Source organism: Palaemon carinicauda, chromosome 1 (genome assembly GCF_036898095.1).
Source record: "Palaemon carinicauda isolate YSFRI2023 chromosome 1, ASM3689809v2, whole genome shotgun sequence".
In the NCBI taxonomy this organism is placed as follows: domain Eukaryota; kingdom Metazoa; phylum Arthropoda; class Malacostraca; order Decapoda; family Palaemonidae; genus Palaemon; species Palaemon carinicauda.
This window is the reverse complement of record NC_090725.1, coordinates 87,960,374-87,979,452: the sequence shown is the minus strand read 5'-3', so window position 1 is coordinate 87,979,452 and position 19,079 is coordinate 87,960,374. Positions and strand designations below refer to the sequence as shown.

The 19,079-nt window shown below is 33.7% G+C and overlaps 1 protein-coding gene across 1 annotated transcript in view; it reads right to left on the bottom strand.

The window, feature by feature from the left end:
* Nucleotides 1-7,585, bottom strand: part of LOC137649725 (uncharacterized) — a 343,172-nt gene extending 335,587 nt beyond the window's left edge. Inside the window, exon 1 of the mRNA XM_068382683.1 lies at nt 7,530-7,585. The gene's annotated coding sequence lies outside the window, so the exon portion shown is untranslated. The remainder of the gene's footprint in view (nt 1-7,529) is intronic.
* Between the last annotated feature and the right edge of the window lie 11,494 nt (nt 7,586-19,079).

Here is a 19,079-nt window from a genome sequence, read left to right as displayed (position 1 = left end):
AGGCTTCGTGTGAACTGGAGCAGAAAAAGAAAGATCGATAGGACCAAAGATATGCCAAAAACCTGCAATGACCTTTGAGAATGAATCAATGACATTTGACCTTTGACCTCAGCAGCTATACTGTACTCCATGTCTACAGAAAGGTCGAAGCTGGGTCGTAAATACTTAATTGTACTTTTAGTACGACCTACAACAACGAAGGCAACCTTTTTTTCTTCATGAAATGGATTTGGGAAAATAGGAGAAAGGGAAATGGAAAAGAACGGGTTTGGACTCACAAAGAAAACAACTCCGTTAACGTTAGTCTGCTTCATTCAACATGTTATTTATACTACTATGGATGTCACATAAAATTCAAAACCGAGTAAGGAATCTAACATCTACATAAATCTTTGCAGACTAGAGAATAAAAAAAAAAGCTATTTCCAATTATTGATGTATAATTGGGAACCTATGTATTATTATTGTTATTACTACTAGCTAAGCTGTAACTCTAGTTGGGGAAGGAAGCTGCTACGAACCCAAGGGCTCCAACAGGGAAATATAGCTCAGCGAAGATTGGAAACAATGAAATAAATAAATTATAAGAGAAATAATGAAAAATTTAAATTAAATATTCTAAGAACAGTAACAACATTCAAATAGATCTTTCACATAAAAGCTATAAAAACAGCACGAAACAAAAGAAAGAGAAATAAGATAGAATAGTGTGACCGAGTGTACCTTCAAACACGAGAACTCTATCCCCAAGACAGTGGAACACCATGGTACAGAAGATATGGCACTACCCACGAATAGAGAACATTGGTTTGATTTTGGAGTGTCCTTCTCCTAGAAGAGTTGCTTACATAGCTAGTCTCTCTTCTATCCTTACCAAGAGGAAAAGTAACCACTGAACAATTACAGTGCAGTAATTAACACCTTGAGCGAAGAAGAATTGCTTGGTAATCTCAGTGTTGTCAGTTGTATGAGAACAAAGGAGAATGTGGAAAGAATAGGCCAAACTATTCGGTGTATGTGTAGAAAAAAGAAGAATGAGCCGTAACCATAAAGAGGGATCCAATGTAGTATTGTCTGGTCAGTCAAAGGATCCAATAACTCTCTAGCGGTAGTATCTCAACGGGTGGCTGGTGCCCTGGCCAACCTACTACCTATACTTTAAGAAAACTTACTCATCCACATATTTACAATTATCCTATATCTAATAGCGAACATCTTCTACTACCACATCACCTTTAAGGAAACTATAAACAGTAAGTAAACCAAATAATGTGGAGAGAGATATACTGTATATCGAGCGAGAGTAAACTTTCACATAACCCATTCTTTCGGAAGCGAAGCGACAAAACCTAGTAAGGATAAAAATCCATCATTTTCTCTTGTCCATTAAAAATTTTGGAACGAACTTTCAAGAAAGCTTTAAAGTATACACAAAAGCTTATTTTCTTCCTTCGTTCAATTCTCTGACGAAAACCTCGTCCCGCATACACAAGGTAGGCTTTCCTTTGTTTCTTTTTTTCATTATTCAATTTATTCTAGTTCATATGTAACATCGTCTTATTATAAACGCAGTCAGGGATTAAACAGAACCTTGATATTTTTTTGTAATATATAACGATATGAAAGCGTATATCTAATCACATTCATACATATATATTTATCTATCTATCTATCGATCTAACTATGTATATATATATATATATATATATATATATATATATATATATATATATATATATATAACCTGTATAATGCCTTTATTTTCAGCAAGAACAATAGAATTCAATGTTAGGTTTAAATTTTAATTGCTGAATAATGGATGAAGCCAATGTGCAGCAAACTGCAATAACATTATTCGTTTTGTATATAAACAGATAATACAGAGAAGGTTCATGAGCAGCGAGTCCAACGACCACACAAATATTACACCAGTATACACCTTGTTTATTTCTCTATCTATTTACATATAGATTTAAACATTCATATATATATATATATATATATATATATATATATATATATAGACACACATTTAGTCAACTTACTAAAAGAAAATGCAAATAAAATCAGACATTTTTAGCATAATCTAATGATAACTTCATATCTAGGCATAAGACATTCCAACCTAAGAAAGGAACAAAAAACGGATACCTGTGAGGCTTGATCTAATATGCATTGACAGCTAAGAAAGATCCAGAGAAATTGGAACAGAAAGAATATTTCACAGCCTATCAGTAAAGGCAGGAGGAGGAAGTTAAAGAGATTTCCCCCTTACGAGATATAACAACACGTGGCCTATCAAGTTTTACAAGGCTGCAGTAAAGACGAAGATGAGTAAGTGGAGATAAACACAAGCGAAGGAAAAGGTGACACTAGGGTCACTGATCAGATGAATACTCCTTTATCTACCCCTACCCAGTAACTGACAGGGTAAAAGGATGACGCTCCCCAAATAGGAGAGAAATAATCTAGGCATGCAATGATAAGACTAACAAAAGCAATGACATCTACTGTAGTATAGACAAAATTAAACTCATAAAAAATAACATTAGTGTCTTACCAATAACTAAAGCCAAAAAAGTTGCTGAAATGTTGATAGACGTGAAAGGGTTGAGTAATCTTCCATCGAACCAAAAGAAATAATTTGATGGGAAATAAGTAGGAACCACCGTGAATGTTGCAGGGCTTGATGACGAGGGAGATTGTAATGCACGTGTAGCAAGTAACGCACATACAAATAAAAAAGTAAGCCCAGACTACGCTTTCTTCTAAACTGCAACCGCCATCGGACTACATGTCAAAAAAAAAAAAGATAGTAAAAAGCTGATTTCAAATCTATTATCATTCCATTATCATATCGTCTACTTTATGCCAATGTCAACCTTTTTGACAAAAACTGCTGAATATACACACACGCAATTTTCACCTTCATGTGAACCCTTGCTTATCTATAAATACCTGTGTTGTCTCTATATAAAGTTCAGTTGTTCGGGAGCTGCCTTCGCAGAAATGTCTTCTCCACTCCTGTCATAAGATCCTCGTTCAGATATGCAAGATCAGATTGGAAAGATGAAGAAAGGTCATTTCAAAGCTTGTAAATAATTCCAGTAGACAAGAAAATAAGAAAGGTCAGGTAACAAAGCCCAGAACTGACAAAAATTTCATAAAAAATAAGTAAAGCCAAAAAGCAGGAAAAGACATATAGGTGATAACATAAAGTTGGTTCAGGAAGTAAGAAAAAGTAAAAATTTTGATACACTAATAAATGCACAAGTTAAAGCAATATGCCAGTAGCGTGAATCATAAGAGCGGTCAACTTTCTTTTGGATGAGCTAAACCAATATATTTTCAAAGTCATGGGAAGTAAACACTACAAACGATTTAACGATTTGAGAAAACCAAAAATATACAACAAATACCATAAGAAAGTTGCACTGTCAACTTCTGAATTCACGTCATTTACAACAAAAGCAAAATCACTGAGGAAAGCGCAACAATAGGGAGGGACAAGCAGGGATTATTATGAGCACTGCAATTGTGAAATTGCTTGAAATTGAGATTACAAAAGATTTTCTTTATACATAGTGAAGAAGCCACAGGGATATACAGTATATATATGCAGGGGAAATTAAAATATAGAGTGAATCCTGACTACTTCGCGTTGATTCATATTTGCATTTTCTTTTTTTCTTTTTTGCATTTGAGCATCACGTGCCCCTGTGAGTTTTATGCGTGCGCGCACAAACGCACATACACATATACATATATATACATATATATATATATATATATATATATATATATATATATATATATATATATGTATATATATATATATAAAAGAAAAATTACTGGCTTGTTTTATCTTTTTATACTCATGAATATATAATATATATATATATATATAATGTGTGGTGTGTGTGTCAAAATCCCGTCAAGTGACACCTGATGGTCATAAAATAAGAATTATAGCCACGAAAGGAAAGAAAAAAAACAAGATTTTATGCAAGTGCTTCGTCTTGTTGTTGACATCATGACTCGCAATGAAATTAGAAACATAGGGACTAACGGTTAGTTTCTTGATGATACAGGAGTACTAGAAAACAGACCTATGGCTTACGTTAAAATTATGACCAAAGGTATAGGTAAATATAAAGACGTCCACAATATTGCTCTGGGTAAAGCCATTAATAAGAATTACTGCCTCAGCATCCATCCATTCGATTCTATGATCTGAGTTAAGCCATTGAACAGCCAAGGCATTATCCACAAACCCATTAGAGACAGCCATCTTATGCCATTTGGTTCTAACAGATAAGCCGTTATATGTTTGCCTGACTAAATAAATTAAATTCTGAACATGAAATATTAAATATCACATTATTGCCATTTCCCAAGTTATTTTCAATATTAAAATTTTTAATATAAAACTATATTTAATCACTACCTTATATTTTGTTTTTCTAATGAGGTATGACTTTTATCCAAACATATATATATATGACGTTTTTAGGACCTGATTGATACCTTCCGTTTGGTCCTCTTAAATAATTTGGTATCGTTATCTAGATGATGTTTTGGATATCTAAAAAAAAAAAATAACTTTGAGAGTTTTGTATCCATTGCTAATTCATCGGTTCCATCCATAAAATTCACTACAGAAAAGGAAGAAAGTAACCAACTCGTTCTTAAATGTTTTGATTTAGAAAAGCTGATAAATTTCTATTTTCCATATTAGGAAAATTACGAATAATTTATTATAGATAAAATTCTATTCGGGTCATTCTAAAAATACAGTCGTCCGTATTTTCCTATACGTACCGTGGGCAGAGTTTAACAGAATTTAAGGAATTGACAATATTTTCTGTATCATAAGCCTTTTTATTTTTTAAAAGAGGAAACATTTAACAACTAACATTATTTATAATTTCATGATTGTTTTACAGATGTCATTTCCATAAATAAATTGTAGTGCTTAATACACTAGCACACTGAATAAAAACATATTTACAAAATAGCTAAGGATATGACAATAATACAGTAAATATTCAGTATTCAATGTTCAGAATGTAATTTATTTTATAGCGGATAAATATCTTGAGACTTGCCAGTTAGAACCCAGCAGCATAAGATGGCTGTCTCTAGGGGATTCGTTAATAATGTCATGGCTGTCCATTGGCTTAACTGAGTCATAGTATCGGTTTAATAAAGCCGGAGACAGTTAGCCATATTAGTTACTTTACCCAAAAAAATATCAAAGAATCCTTTTACCTACCAGTATCCCAGGTCAAAATATAAATCTAAGCCACTGTCTGGTTTTCAATAATTCTGTACTGCTCTCTTTTCTTAAATCTAACTTATTTGGGATCATCAAGATACTGACACATTAGAGATACCGTTTCTATATATATATATATATATATATATATATATATATATATATATATATAATCAAATATATATACATTATATATATATGTGTGTGTGCCTACAAAATAAGTGTACATATATATATATATATATATATATATATGTGTGTGTGTGTGTGTGTGTGCGTGCGTGTGTGTTCGTGTGTGGCTACAAAATAAGTGTACATATATGTGTATATATATACATATATATATATATATATATATATATATATATATACACACACACACACACACACACACACACAAGTGGCACGCTTTTTTACTTCAAAAACCGATCGAGTCCTTTTATGTCCTCTGGTGTAGTGTATAGATATATTTTCCCAAAGTGTAACTGTGGGGCTTACTTCGGATCTACCAAGCGGTTGATGAAGGTCAGAATTGATTTCGAACAGGTGCAGAATATACCCCGCAGAACACTTTCAAATATTCTAAGCCATACTAAAATGTGTAAACTTCATTCAATTATAATTGATATACGCCTTCTTCGTTTTGTTTCCGTTGATGACATTCAGTCCTTCATTACACTATTGCGAGGTTGGTTCCACTATGAAATTTTGTTTTATGTCTTTCTTTTTCCCTTTTATTTTTGGAATGGCTAATATTTACTGTCATATGACTGTTTCTTAATGTTGTGTATATGCTTTCTATTTATAGCCCTGGAAAATTTGATTGGGATGATAACGATTTTAGAAGCGGCTGCTTCCCTTATCCAACATTTCGAGATATACTATATATATATATATATATATATATATATATATATATATATATATATATATATATATATAATCTCATGTATGGGTAGATTCAACTACGTCACAAATTATACATAAAACAAAAGTATAATGAATGAATAATTAATATTCCTCTGGCATCATAACATCAATGGTCAGTGATGCCGATTGGAATATGATTAAGAATTGGTAGCTTAAGAAAAAAAAAACATCAAAAATAAAAAGTAAATAACTTGATTATAAGGCATTTCAGATTGTATATACCTTTAAAAATGAATATGAATATGAACTTAAAAATGCCACTGTCATCATACACAACTTCAAGGCTGTATCTGCCATCTTCACAACGAGATTTAGAGGGGAACTGTTCTCTGAGATCCCTAAGACCGGGACATTCAATCAATAAATGCCTAACACTCAAGCACAAGTATATAACATACTAGACACTTGTTATGGTGAATATAGAATTAAGCAATTGAGCAACTTTAAATGTTGTAAAGTTCCTAAATTAAGCAAATGTGACATTATCAAATGACCATATAAAACAAACCTGTTGAGCATTTCACAGATAGTTAATTGACAGAAATTAACATTTCCTTTACTATCTTAGTTAGAATAAAATGTACTAGATTAATCCAAGCTATGATTTTCCACCAAACCTATTCATTTTAATAATTAATATCTTCATGGTGAGCAAGAAACACTTGCTTCTGATAAAAACTATGCACTATATATTATTTTATAAGAAAATAACACACAGTATTTCGGCCATCATTTTCTGCCAAAATAAACTAAATGGAATAAATTTCACTATAAGAAACCATAATTTTGTATAATTTCAGTGATGAAAAAAAAAATAAACATAGGGATTTCTAACTGTTTATCCCCTTTCTTAGGAATAAAAATGAACAGCACAAAAGCACATGATAATTGAAGGCACTCTATCACTCACTCGAAACACTGATAACTTATCAGATATAGAATGTTTCTGATATTGTTTCACCAAGCAAAAACAAACGATTTTCAAACCTTTTTTAATTCATATATATATATATATATATATATATATATATATATATATATATATATATATATATATAATATAAAACACAAATTATTTTTTCTCTTTTCTATAAACATGAAATAAATAATTTCATCCTCTTCCTATAAACAGGAAATAAATAATTTCATCTTTTTTTTCATTAATATAAAACAAACGCATACAAGGTAAGCGGCCTTGAAATGCACCACCTCCCCCTAAACAATACATCATAGCGTATTCCTTTTCCTTGCCAAAACAGCAGCAAGCGAGCGAGGCACCAAGATGCAACAGTGCCAACACGAGGCATCTGACCCCCAGTACCTTAACTAGGCAAGCGGCCGACAGACAAACACAACCTTTCCATAACACGTCTAAATCATGACTGTGGACGGAGTGAAGAGAAGAGAGAGACAGAAAACTTGGGTAACCCACCCGGGGCAAGGGTGCCGATTGGTGGTTGGGAGGGGCTGGTGGGAGAGCGACGGCAGAAAGGGGGGATGCCTGGCATCGTCGCGTGCCACCCAGGGCCGCCCATAGCACTCTCTATATTCCCCCAACGCAACCAGCTCTTCTTCTCCTTTGCTCACTTGGCGATGCCACAAGTGAATTTATAAAAATGGGATGATCTTTCGACGTGAGGTCGGCTAGGTTGGGTGACGGCACTGATTGAGGGGTGTGAGAAAATGACGCCATTTGGCCCGCTAGGCCCTACTACTGTAATTGTTACTGTACGCATTTATTTTAGTTTTAAATCTATTTCTTTCTTAATTTCAATCTTTCAAAATTTAACTTAAGTTGGTCATGAAAAAATAACCGCACCTGACATCCGGCTTAAAATTTTGTCCTTTCCTAATTTTGAGACTTTCATGTTAAAAATACTTTAAACTTCCCTTCTCAACTCACCATTCCTATATTCATTTGGCTCTTTCCTTGCGCAAGATGTTATAAATTGGACTTTCGTGCCCGGACATATTTCACCGTAATCTTCTTATGAACATGAATGCATTTTACAGCCTGAATTGCATTCAAGTCTTCATAACTTTTCCAGAAGACATTAAAGGTAATACTTCATAATGGGTCGTCCAAGCCTTTACATGAATACCCTCCTTTAAACATTCAATTTTAAAAATGTATTCCTATTTTGGTGTCAGTTTTTTGGAAAAAGTTCTTTTCATATTGGGTATTGTTACAATAAAGTGGGTACATCTAAAATACAACGGTATCATTCAAACACGTTCAACCACTCTGTAACAATTTTGTGATAACATCCGCACAAAAATATAAATTTTCATAAAAGACAAAATACTATAACAATTATTTTAAAATGACGACCCCCGTAGATTAGCGATAAAACCATTGGAGGCGAATAAATGAAGCATATTGCTATCTAACTGAATTTGAAACAAAATTACATTTCATTGCTTTTGAAAACCCAGAAAAAAATCTAACCCTTCAAGTTCCACTCATAAATATTTTAACTGATCCTCAAATAAAAACAAATTAATGAAAACATCGATACTGTAATCATTCCCTTAATATACAAAAATTTAATATGATATTCACATCGCAACAAATGAACTAGCAAAAACACGTAAACAGTTTAATTTTGCTCCAATACACAATGGCTGCTACTGAAATCGATCCCCTTTAACCTGCATTCTTCATCTTCAGAATAAATCTATGAAACAACAAACAAACTCAACAATTGCAGAGCAAAACTATGTATGAAAATACTCTCCATTAAAGTGATGTCATTTACCGAACCCTCTCTGTCCTCCATTTCCACAACCGCATGGACTATGAACCATGCGTCATGGTTGAGCATTCACCAGTCGTGGGTGCTACAACGTTAATGGGCAAAGCGTGGCCATTAGCCTCTCGTAAATGACCTGCATCTCGTTCTGCTATTACATTTTTCGTGTATCATTCGTGGGGAGCATCATGCCAAATTACTTATGTGCATTTGCCTATACACAGCGCATGGTCACTTGTCTCTCTGAATTGTGCTATATTTTCTACCTTTTGTAAAAGATTTTCCTACTCCTAAAATCGTATTACCTCAGTTGGGGCGTTCACAATACCAAGTCTCTCCAGAGCTCAAAGTACTTTTCTTATTGCTCCGATGTCTTCTAAAAACATTCTTCTTTTTACATTAAAAAGGGTACTTGAATATACATACACTCCAAAACATTTTAAAGTCCGTTAAGAAATACCGATACCAAGAAACGCAGCATCACCAGTACCAGTATTAATTTACTGTACCACTCGAAGTATCAGGTTTACGGAATTTATTACTAGCCACATACAAAGGAAACATTTATCATTTGCTGAGTCAAATTTAAAAAAACGTACCCATGAAAACTGCACCCGTCCCTTAAAGGTATGAAAAGAATAACTTCCTTCAATGGTTAAATAAACTAGAATGAAATACGCCGTCAATTTGACTCTACTTCCCTTCTTCATTTATCTTCGTCAGTGCATTTCTTTTCATGTTTGTCTCTCGAATAGTTTTCCTTAGCTTAGCAATTTATATCTTTAAACCATCTCCCCTATATAGCGCGCATACACAAACACACACACACGCGCGCGCACACACACACACACATATATATATATATATATATATATATATATATATATATATATATATATATATATATATATATATGTGTGTGTGTGTGTGTGTGTGTGTGTGTAGAAATCACGAAAGCTGACACGTGATGAATATAAAATGTATTATAGCCCCGAAAGGAAAAATGAAAAAGACTTGATTGGAGTTAGTACTTTCATCCACTCAGGACATTATCAAACTCAGCAATGAGAATACATATACAAAGACATGGTATTTATACAGGAGAAGGGGATCCAACAGCTGTCAGTTTCTTAATAATTCCGGAGAAGTCAGATTTTAGATAAAAGGATAATACTGGATTAACGAAAAACAGACCTGGGCTTAGATTCAAATTTCTACCTTGAGTACAGGAGATTAAAAATGATTCAACAATATTCCTTTGGAAATAGTCATTTACATGGATTACTTTTTCCACCTTTGACCAACCAATTCTGTGACTTGACCCTAACCAGTGGGAGGCCAAGGCATTATTAAGAGAACCCCTGGAGACGGCCACCTGATGCTGTTTTAATCTGACTGGTATACTTTTGGATGTTTGGCCTACATAAAATAGGTTACACTCTGAACAAGGAATGCTATATATTACATTATTATCATTTCCAGAACTATTTTCAATTAACAAGTCTTTTAATGTACAATTATATTTAAACACTACAGCAATGTCTAGTTTTTTCAAAAGGGATATAACATCTAAAAAACAAACATGAAATGGCAAACAAAACATATCATCAATTGTTTTCTTCCTCTCTAATTGGACACTATAAAATGTTTTCTTAGCCTTATTCATACATTTTTCTAAGAAATATTTGGGATAACAAAGATCTGTTGCAATTTTTTCTATTTTAGTGAACTCGTCCTCAATGTAATCTGGGCTACAAATTCTCAATGCCCTAAGGTACATGGAGGAAAAAAACTGAATGCTTTATATTTTTAGAGTGACCGGAGTAAAAATGTACATATGAAAAATTATTTGTAGGCTTTCTATATATGGAAAACTTAGATTTATCTGTTTCTCTAACTATTAAAACGTCTAAAAATGGGATACGGTTATTTTCTTCATTTTCTATAGTAAATTTTATTGATGGTACTAATGAATTATTGATTGAAACAAAACCCTCAAGATTAAAATTTTCTTATAAAATACCTAGAACATCATCAACATATCGATACCACACAATTTGGGAAGACCACACTGAAGGAATTAATCTAGATTAAAAAAACTCCATATATATGTTGGATAAAAGTGGGGACAAAGGATTACCCATAGCCATACCAAAAACTTGTTCATAGATTACATTGAGGACGAGTTCACTAAAATAGAAAAAATTGAGACAGATCTTTGTTATCTCAAATATTTCTTAGAAAAATGTATGAATAAGGCTAAGAAAACATTTTATAGTGTCCAATTAGAGAGGAAGGAAACAACTAATAATATGCTTTGTTTGAGATTCTCATAGTTACCTGTTTCAAAGAGTGCAGACTTTAGCGTATGTCCAATTTATGTTTTTGTGTTGTACCAGAGACAGTTTCATTTTTTGTCAAATTGCATTAATATTTAGTCGAAGCATAAAATCTCTGAATGACAGCTCTTAGATGAGTATTTCATTCACAAGTCAATTTCAATCTATTCCAACTTCCAAGAGGATAAGCAATTGTTTCTCCAAATAGGAACGTTTACAATAGTCATTAAACCAGGTTTTATCCTTTATACAGTAGCAGTTCAACAAACGAGAGGGATTATGTCTTTATTTTTTTGACTAAATAAATACTTTAAATAATAACAGACTCGTGTTCTTTATGCAACTGTGAGAAAGTTAAATGCAATAGATTACTCATAATGCTATTCAATCAGCTTGAAATTTTACATCAACTTTACAAAAGTATGATACACTGAGCACATAGGAACAGCCTGCTCAGTCTTAATTAATAATTGATTGAAACATGGTCAGACGTACCAAATGGAAGACCCAGTAATGAGTCTACAAATCAAAACGGTAGCTACATCAAGGTATTTCAATAATAGTAAATCGGAAGAATAGCCAATGCCAACCTACATCAGAACTCCAAGTACTTATGGACAGCCTAGTTATCTATTAAAGGTCCATGAAGTTTTTCAAACGATGTTCCAAAATTTCAAAATAATGAAAAGGTTACGTTTCTGTAAAACTTCATGGTATTTGCCAGTATATAGTGAAAACACCGTGCAAGGTCACAAAAATCTAAACTATATACATGATCACGAAGTTTGCTAGTAAGTGTGTAGGCGACAATCAGAAATTTGGGGAGGAAAATTTAATAGACGTTGGAATGGATGGGTTGTAATATTCAGAAAGAGCAAAGTTACATGCAACCTTGAGGCAAGTAGAGTAAAGCCACACCCTGATGAAAATAGAAAAAAAAAAAAACATATATGATAGAAAATTACTGACAGCTATTCTTCCCTAATGGAGGAAAGGAGGATATGAAAGCTTCTGGTGATATGAAAATCTCATAAATCACAAATTTCAGACATTCCCATAAATCACACGCTCATAAATTTCCCAAAATATGGCAGTTCCCATAAATCGCAATGAAGCATAAACTCTCATGACAGCATATATAAGTTTATTGGAGGAAAAAATCTGGCTACCGTCGTTTTCTCGTAATTTATATCTACATTACTTAACACTTAATTCATCTTTACTTATATACAAGTATACTAGTTTTCTAAGATCTCTTTCCAGCTAAATTAGAATCAAGACCATCTTTCCACTGACAAAGTTACAACGCTTCAAAATAAGCTTCCCAAATCTGAGTTGTCCTCTGCAATGTGCCATTATCGTATGAGTAAATTAAATTTCTTTTACTAAAATCTTGGTCTCCCGGCTATTTATAATACTAGCCTATATTTCACAAGGAGAGAAAAACTGCCACAAGTAATGTGCAAACGATTCTTTTTTTTTAATTGCTCTTGCCATGAGGTGCAAAAGGATACAATTTCGCATAAAACTTCAGCAGGGGAATATTTGCAGAGTATAGTATGTAACGTATAATTAAAGGTGTTTCAGGTAGGAACTAAAAACGTAAAATGAAAATGGTACAGTACTTAATATATATATATATATATATATATATATATATATATATATATATATATATATATATATATATATATATAAACAGCTAGTAACAGAATGATTAATAACTAAATAAACTGGTGCAACCAAGGTACAGATCATTGGCATAAAAAATTAAGTCTGGTAAAATATAAATACATGAAAGAGAATAAAATAAAATTCATTATATAATGTTAAAGGTTCACCCATAATACAAATACAGAAAAAATGAAACAATGAAATCCAACAAAATGGCAAAATCTGATACTCATCTCCAGTTCATAAGATCAATGATTTCTCGAGGAATTTCATCTCACAAGAAACAAAAGAAAGAATCAATATGAAGCTCTTAGCATACAGGCAAAGTGAATGTGAAGAGCATATATGACATTCATATCATTCTTTAAGAAAAAAAAAAAATATTGGTAAAACAATGTTTTTTATTTAGTCACATTTTTGTCTCTAAACAAATTCAGGGCAACGTTAAATTTTCAAACTGGTAGGCCTATGCAAGGACGTAACATAAAGACTATAGCAGAGTCCCACTTTAACAACATTGGTTATTCTGTCACCAACATATTTGCGGTAACTGAGGTAACCAAGATGACCCAACAACAATAAATAGAGCTTAGATTAAACATAAGACACAAAATGAGAAGAAATTGAAACAGGTGTACAACGATTTTAATAATGGATTCCGTTCGTCCTAAGAATATCCTGTAAAACTGGTATCTACAGCGCTTTTTAACAATATCGATATCCATGACTTTTTTGTCCCGGATACTATCTCTCTCTCTCTCTCTCTCTCTCTCTCTCTCTCTCTCTCTCTCTCTCTCTCTCTCTCTCTCTCTCTCTCTCTCTCTCTCTCTCTCTCATATATATATATATATATATATATATATATATATACATACATACATACATACATACACACACACACACACACATATATATATATATATATATATATATATATATATATATATAATGTGTGTGTATGGATTAGCAAACAGTCCACCCAATGACATGAACAAAGCCACCATTGTGGCAGAGACTAAAAGGACCGCCCCATTCCATTCCAATCCGTTGTCTATTGTCCTTGTTGTATTCCAGACCATCTAGAGCCCCTCCTTTCATTCAATATTGCTTTACACTTAAATTGTATTCAATCCGATGTCGAAGAGAATTAAATGACAGCTGAAATTGATTCCTTAAACAATGTAGTATTGTATAATTTATCATGTATATCATGGGTAATGTCTGCATTTGGTAAAGCTGAGAACAATTAAGAAAAAGACTACATAATAAAAAAATTCCTCCAAAATGGAAAAAGGTTTACAAATAATGCTACGTTACTAGTGGAAAATAACATCCGGAAAGTTTCAATAGTCAAATGAATATGTATTTTCAAAATTAAATGTGCCATTCACAAATACATTAAAAAAGTTTTCGTATCTGATCCATTGTAAGATTTAGAAAAGGGATGATAATATGTTGCGAGAAGTGGATAATCCGAAATTTTTTTTTTTAAATAGTAATAATAGTCAAGATCTACGGGCAACATATGCGCAAGTTTAAGGGGAACGACACAACTGCACGAGTGGCTGATGTATAACGTGAAATTCCGTAGCATAATACAAAGAATGGCAACAAGGAGACCTTACAATAAAATGCTACTCTTTAATAATGAAAATATAGAAAGCTTTGTTGATTGCATTTCTAGCGATAGTATCCTGAAGAAAAAAGGAAACATGCAAATATCAGGAAGAATAAAGTACCTATAACATTTGCAGTGAACATACAATGTATAGAGAGAATAAACAAAATTGAACCAATAGGAAGACAAAAAAAATATTGTTCCAATGGCATCGATGTAAAAACGACCAATGTAAAAAAGAACAGCAGGACGTGTATTGTAAAGGTAAATTAAAAAAGAAAAATATAGTATTTGAATTACCAACCTGAAATGTTGTAAAAGAACCCAGAGAAGATAAAATGCTACACGGATTTTCAAAAACCAATGTGAATGATTTCTTAAATGTTTTCAGAAACGACCAAATTTTATAAGAAACTGCATTTGCATATATTTTTTGAAAGCGGTGAAGAAGGTCAAGTCAATACAATAACTAAATTCAGGCCACAAGTAAAATTGAATATATCATGGAATTATACGGTGACGGCTGAGTAAAGAGGAACCAATGACCTACTTCTGTGAAGACGAGAGATATAAGAAAACAATATAAGCGGGTATACATTTCTAGATTCAAGTGGAGAGCTATGAAAAAGGTATTTATGGATGCCTGTGTCCGTGTGTGTAATAAGTTGAATAATGGAATATTATATCACCATCAGGAAACACTCTTATATCCCACTAGTGTTAAGATGAAGTAAAGTTCGTAACTTCTATCTAAATTAAGCTCGGTTTTAATTTCATATTCAAAGGATTTAAATGTACAACTATTAGCTTATATTCTGACTATTTTCCCTGTTGGAGGCCCTAGGCTTATAGCATCCTGTTTTTCCGATTAGGGTTGTAGCTTAGCAATAATAATAAAAATAATAATAATAATAATAATAATAATAATATTGTACACTTTATTTGCATATTTATAAGAAGGAACACGTTTGTCTTTCTAGGCTTCTAAAAAAACGTTCCTAGTTTTTATGCTTTTTTCACAGTTACTTACACGAGATACAAAGCATAGTGAAATCCATGTGATAAAATGTTTTAATAGATTATTTCCAATTAAAAGTTGTTAACTTAATATCAATACGTGAGTGCTATCATTCAGGGAAAACTGGGATATTAAGGAAAAAATAACCTTGTTTCTGTGGTGAATGATATCTGGGTTTCGTAATCGCATGGAAAGGCAAGTTTCTCCTAAAGTTACGATATTTTGTATGTTTTAGAAAGAATTGACAATTATATATAAAAAAGACTACTTTCAATAATTCTATATCTTTTAAGTAATGGAATTCTTCTCCATAAGAGCTTGTTACTCAAATCAATAGATCTTTGACTTAGAACATGCTCACAATGAAAACTGATTAGAAGACATGCCTGACAAAAGCTCAATATCTAACTGAGAAATTACATTTATTCAAGGTAGATAACACCGAATCTGTTACATGGTTGACTAACGATGATAACTCGCTCTTTAAGGAACGATAAAAGAACAATATGTTGATGATTAAACTATGTAATTTTTTTACATGAGGCTTACATTTCATGGAACGAATCGTTATCTCATATATGAGTAATTGACTTTGTAATAACCACATTCAGGACGCATTGAAACCTAAGAAATAACCTGTCGACCTTGTGATCTTATGGCACTTGTCACCTAGATTCCATCGTAAGGCTGTCAACCAGAAACGAGGCTCTCTTAGAGTTTTCAATATTGGATGACACCGATCCATTGGTGTTTACAAAACGTAAGTGACTACTTCCCAAATAGTGATCAACTTTGTATGTAGAAAGAAACAGATTACTTTCACCTAAAATGACAACTATTGCAAGTCTGGAAAATCCAAAAAGGATCGGCTATTTTCAGTCAACAGGAAGCTAGATAGTATTCAAGCAGAACATTTGTGCACATGAGCGAGAAAAAAAAATGCAATTTCGTAATCTAGCACAAAAATACAAGAATTCCATTTAATAACTTTAATGTCGGTACTATAATGAAAGTTTTTTTTTAGTATTTATTGGCTGTCCCTTCTAAAATCACTTACTTGCAATTTTAGTAAAACCTTCGATCTTTTAAAAAGCTAAACATTTTACCTTGATTCTCTTGCTGACTGTCTTTCGCAAACCACAAGGTTCTTAAAATTACGTTGCTTTTCACGAAAGTGATTTTTCCTACCTATTACAAAAGAACAAAGTACTCAGGATTCCTACATATCTATATTCCTTAAATTACCAAGCTCCCAATATAACAAGTTTGTTCATGGGGAAAGAAATTTCTGCAGGAGTGCGAAGCTCATGACCGCATAATTTGGGCTATTAAAAGCAACCCCCTCCCCATTCCTTCCAACCCCCCCCCCAAAAAAAAAATCATAGGAATAAATTAAACATTTTCAAGGGATTTCCAAGCCTTCCTCCATACCATCGGGAAGGACACTTCTCGAAAGGTTGAAGAGGGAGAGACAGCGCTGTTTTGTCTGAAAAACAAGAGCTCTTGCACAGTGACCCTTCAATTACATTTCAGGCCAGTTCCTCGTTCTTCTAATTACGAGGGACTTCTTGCCCTCTTCAGCCACTGCAGCATTCTAGTGCCTGGCCCCTCCAAGGACAAGGCATTTATTAAAATTGAGTTTGGGACTGCTGTTGGAAACTTTAGTGAATATGTAAAACGTCCGGTATATAGGATAAAATCTTTTATTAATTTCAATGGAATATATGGTAAGTCTTCGAAAACACATATTCTATTATACAATAAAGTTCAGAAAAAAAGAAACATACGAGTGCATATAAATAGTGTGTAAACTTAAGCCCGGTAAACATCAATAATATTTTGACCCAAAAATCAAGCAGAATCACTCTATAAAGGAGAGGTAAGGAACTATTATACCGTACGTATACCTCTGGTTTGTTCATTCGGGGGATATACTCGTTCCTGCACGATCCCCATAAACAAATTAGTGAAGAACAACCCGTAAATATACGTACGATATATAGATAACACTTTAGTTTAGGCCTCGTCCAACCAGGACATCGACGAATTTCGCTGCATCCTTGAAGAATACAGCTGTCCTCGATTTACGTTGGAACAGCCTCAATGACAGCCTTCCCTCCCTCGACGTCCTCGTGGAGACCACAGACGCGAGATTTAACATGTCGGTCTTCATAAGACCGACGAATCTCGGACTTTGCTTGAACAGGGATAGGAAGTGTCTCACCAGATATAAAGTTACGCCCATCATAGCTTATGTCATGAAGGCAATTCCCCACTGTTCCCTCTACAGTATAGGACGACCCACAAGAACTTGGTTAGTATTACTCTAGTCCCCGGTAACAACAGGGGTATTCTAACTGGCAGGTAAGCCGGGAAATTAGAAAAACTCCCAACGAATAATACAAAAAAACAAAACCAACTTGAACCAGCCACAATAACGAGCATTAACCTTTACTATAAAGATATAATGCATAAGAATCATCAAAAGAATGAGAAGGCAATAAAAAAAACCATGAAAAAATAATAGATTAAAAACATCTTTGAAAAATATCTATAAAATCGACTGCAACACCACCTTGAACTTCGCGGTCTAATATCAATCAGCAAAACCTAAGAACTTCATTAAGAAAAACCAACCAGCCCCTTCCATGCAAAACAGCCTGAAGAAAACTAATATTGTCTACTTGGAATGACATCGATGAGACTTTCCAAACGACTGTCCTGGCATGTGTAGCAGGGCGATATTAAGACCCAGCATCGATAACCAAGAGATCACGAGAGAAAATTTCGCAGCTAACTCAGAGATAATCGGCAGAGATCTCGACGGCAGGCACCTTAGGATCGCCGAGACACTCCTGATACACTAGGAAAAACCTACCCTGATCACAACTTAGGAAATGTTCCTGCCCCCCTTGCCAATGGAAAGCTGATTCCACCTCCCCTCCCACTATAGAAATTCACACTGATCATGACAACTACCCGGTAGGCAGCATTGAACGAGGCAGTGGCGTGCCTGACCATTTGCCGCTTTTGGTGAGCATCTCACCAACATCACTGCTCACATCACTCTGGAATTTCCTCGAGGCAACTCACTCACGAGCAGTCTACTTGGCCTGGCACTCCTCCTGGAATGCGTATTGACCAATCAAATGCCTCCTCGCAGGTACTATCTGCATTCACATAGTATTGCCAACCAATAAAAATTTGCTTCACATACAAAATCCATAGAGAATTCTTCTTAAATTGCGGCCATCTCAAGACCCCAGTTTGCCACCAACCCTGACAATGAGCAGTGGAAAGAACTGCTCGAAACGTTACAAAAACCAGAATTACTCTAAGACCATCCAGAACCTGGTCAACATCCTTTGGAACGTCTCCGCGACTTCCTATATACATCAAATCATATCAGCCCCACTGATTATGGGATACGCTCAGTTACTGGCGGATCGTAGTATTGATGAAAGGAAAA